The sequence below is a fragment of the Lepus europaeus genome, chromosome 14, assembly GCF_033115175.1.
Source record: "Lepus europaeus isolate LE1 chromosome 14, mLepTim1.pri, whole genome shotgun sequence".
In the NCBI taxonomy this organism is placed as follows: domain Eukaryota; kingdom Metazoa; phylum Chordata; class Mammalia; order Lagomorpha; family Leporidae; genus Lepus; species Lepus europaeus.
In genome coordinates, this window is record NC_084840.1 from 20,438,609 (window position 1) to 20,441,919 (window position 3,311).

Below are 3,311 nucleotides of genomic sequence, written 5' to 3' on the forward strand. Positions count from 1 at the left end.
CGTCCCCAGTGGTGGCCTAAGTGGCTGTGCCACAATGCCTGCCCCAGCAAGCCTTCTATGAGATAAAAATAAATCCCTATTTGTGTAAGCCAGCCTTACTACAGTTTCATGTTCCCTGCCATCAAATGGTAATTCAGTATGCGATTTTAAAAATTAAAGTTTGTTTTCTTTCATTGGCAAAGTACTATATACTGCTTATATACTTTTGAGAAATATGTAAAAAAAAAAAAAAGATATGGGGGAAAATTAAGAGTCCCAGCCACTGAAATCCTGTTAACATTTTAAAATAGTTTTTAAAATTATGCATTTGAGAGAGAGTGAGCCCCTGTTTGCTAGTTCACTCCCTAAATACCCACAATGACCAGGGCTGGGCCGGCTGGAAACCTGAACTCGACCCAGGTCCCCTCTGTGGGTGGCAGGGACCCAGCCACTGGAGAGCCAACCCCCAGGGTGCACTTTATGAAGAAGCTGAGTCGGGGCGGAGCCAAACTCAAATCTAGGCACCTGATGTGGGATGCAGGGGTCCCCACTGGCATCTCAGCTGCTAGGCTAAACCCCGCCTCCAATATGAGTCATTGCACTATCATCTATTAAAAGACCATGCTTTCATTTATTAAACAATTCCCCTATCGTGGCCTGTTTAAGTAGGTTCTATGTTTTGTGTGCCATAAAAATTGTTACAGTAAATTTCTTGGTGCTTAGGAGTTCTTGAATTTAGGATTAGCTCTTCCCAGAAATAGATTAGATATAAACCACACCAACATTTCTGCGAATCCTCCTCCTAGGGATCTAAGCTATGCCCGTCTTCAGAAGTTGAGAACGAAACTCAGAGACAACGAATTCACCCAAGGTCACTGAGCCAACAGAGAGGAGCCAGGCGCGCACGCGGCTCTGCCCAGCCTGGCCACTATGCTCCCTCACCAGGCCTTGCTTTTTATGAATCCTGCTGTGTTTCAAAGACAAAAGTGCTCTCTTACTCTAAACTATGTCCATGACATTGGATGTATCCTTGTGTTTATAAAACCAAACACATTCCCCTCTTGTTAATTAGCTGTTGCAGCCTTTCAAATAGTTGGCTCTACAATTTGAACAGTGGCTTTCCTGTAAAATTAGATATACCTGTGTTTCCCACGATCACAGCCACTGTGACTTTTCAAGAGTTTCGATATGATGAATTTGATGCCTCCATCTTTACTATACCTGATGACTACAAGGAAGACCCCAGCCGTTTTCCTGATCTTTGACTGACTGGAAGATGATGCCACCTAACCCAGGAAGGAGAATGCAGGGACCCCAGAAGTGAATCCAAATAGAAGGGACAAGTGCTTTCCATGAAGAAAAGGGAATTACACATTGAATTGACACATCAGTAACATGATAATGAAATGGGCATCTAGTAAGAATTTCAGCAAGTTTTCTGATGTGCCACTTTGTCTTTTTAAAAATATACTTACTATAAGTGTAATAGTTTGACACCTTAATGACCCTAAGACCTTCATATGTAAAGCAGCTATGAGTGCTGTGATTTGTTTTTAAAAATTTTTACACTTCTTGTTGAAATATATATGCATATAAATATATCTATATCTATATCTAAAACACTCCTGGACCATTAACATAAATTAAATGTCTTAAGAGATATGAAGCCCTTTTAAAGTTGTCATCTTATATTCAAGGTGACATTTATAAATAGTCCTTCAAACTTTGTTTTCATAAAATGTAAACTATGTAACATTATGTATAGTTCAGTAATTTGAATGTTTGTTCAGTATAATGAACTAGAAGGAATGCAATTTTCTGTAGACGAATGAACCAAATGGTAACCATTAAACAATTGCATTTATATGTTGGAAAAAAAAAAAAACAATTTGAACAGTGGGCTGGCACCGTGGCTCACTAGGCTAATCCTCCACCTGCGGCGCCGGCACACCGGGTTCTAGTCCCGGTTGGGGCGCCAGATTCTGTCCCGGTTGCCCCTCTTCCAGGCCAGCTCTCTGCTGTGGCCCGGGAAGACAGTGGAGGATGGCCCAGGTCCTTGGGCCCTGCACCCACATGGGAGACCAGGAGGAAGCACTTGGCTCCTGGCTTCGGATCAGCGCAGCGCACCGGCCGCTATGGCCATTTGGGGGGGTGAACCAACGGAAAAAGGAAGACCTTTCTCTCTGTCTCTCTCTCTCACTAACTCTACCTGTCAAAAAAAAAAAAAAAAAAAAAACAAAAAAAAACAAAAAACAAAAACACCACAATTTGAACAGTGAATAGCACGTGATCCATGGCCAATCAGTGTAATGAAAACATACACACACACACACACACACAGGGCCAACACTGTGGCGTAGCAGGTAAAGCCACTGCCTGCACTGCAGGCATCTCACACGGCACTTGTTTGAGTCCTGGCTGCTCCACTTCCAATCCAGCTCCCTGCTGTTGTGCCTGGGAGAGCAGCAGAAGACGGCCCGAGTGCTTGCCCCCCTGCACCCATGTGGGAGACCCAGAAGAACCCTCCGTCACTGTCTCTCTCTCTGTAACTCTACCTTTCAAATAAATAAATAAATCTTTAAAACACACGCACACATGCACACACGCACACGCATACGCACGCGCACGCGCCTTTCCCCGGCTCTGTGGTGTGTACACTTGACTGCTCCTCTCCTTGTCTTCTCACGAGACTTTCAGGATCCAGCAATTTCCAGACAAGGGAAAAATAAAAATCGCTCACGCTCCCACTGAATTTGCATGAGAACTGGTAATAAAACCAGGTGCAGCTGCAGGTGGAGACACTGGAGAAGAACCAGGCTGAGGGTGTCAGGGACGTCACCGAGATGGCACTCACCGCACCGAAGCCACGATCATCGATCATCCCACCACAGTAAGCCGGAAAGGTCACCGCTGTGCCGTTGGACGAGTTTTATTGGGAATCCCAGTTCTCTCTTTGTTCTAGGCTCCACACAAGTAGGCTGGTTCATTAATATGAAAAACCTGTTGTCTGGGGCAGGTCGGGGGAGGAAAGAAAGAAAAATACCGGGTGGAGTTTCCTTTTTAGGAGTCTGCTGTAAGGTGGAAACGCTTTTAATGACAGCCTACGTGACGTGGGGGATTTCCTAACCGCGTGCTCTTAACTCGGGGCCTGCTTCTGTCCCCTGCTCGTCCACCTAGCGGAGCCCAGGTGCAGATCTGTGCCTGCAGCGCGGGGCCGGTGAAGGCTCTGGCTCCAGGCAGGGCTCCTCGGCGAGCTCTGGGTCTTTGCTGGGGCAGGAAGGCTTGCTCAGGGTGACGCGTCAGCCCGCGTGCATCATCTGCTTCCGGAGATC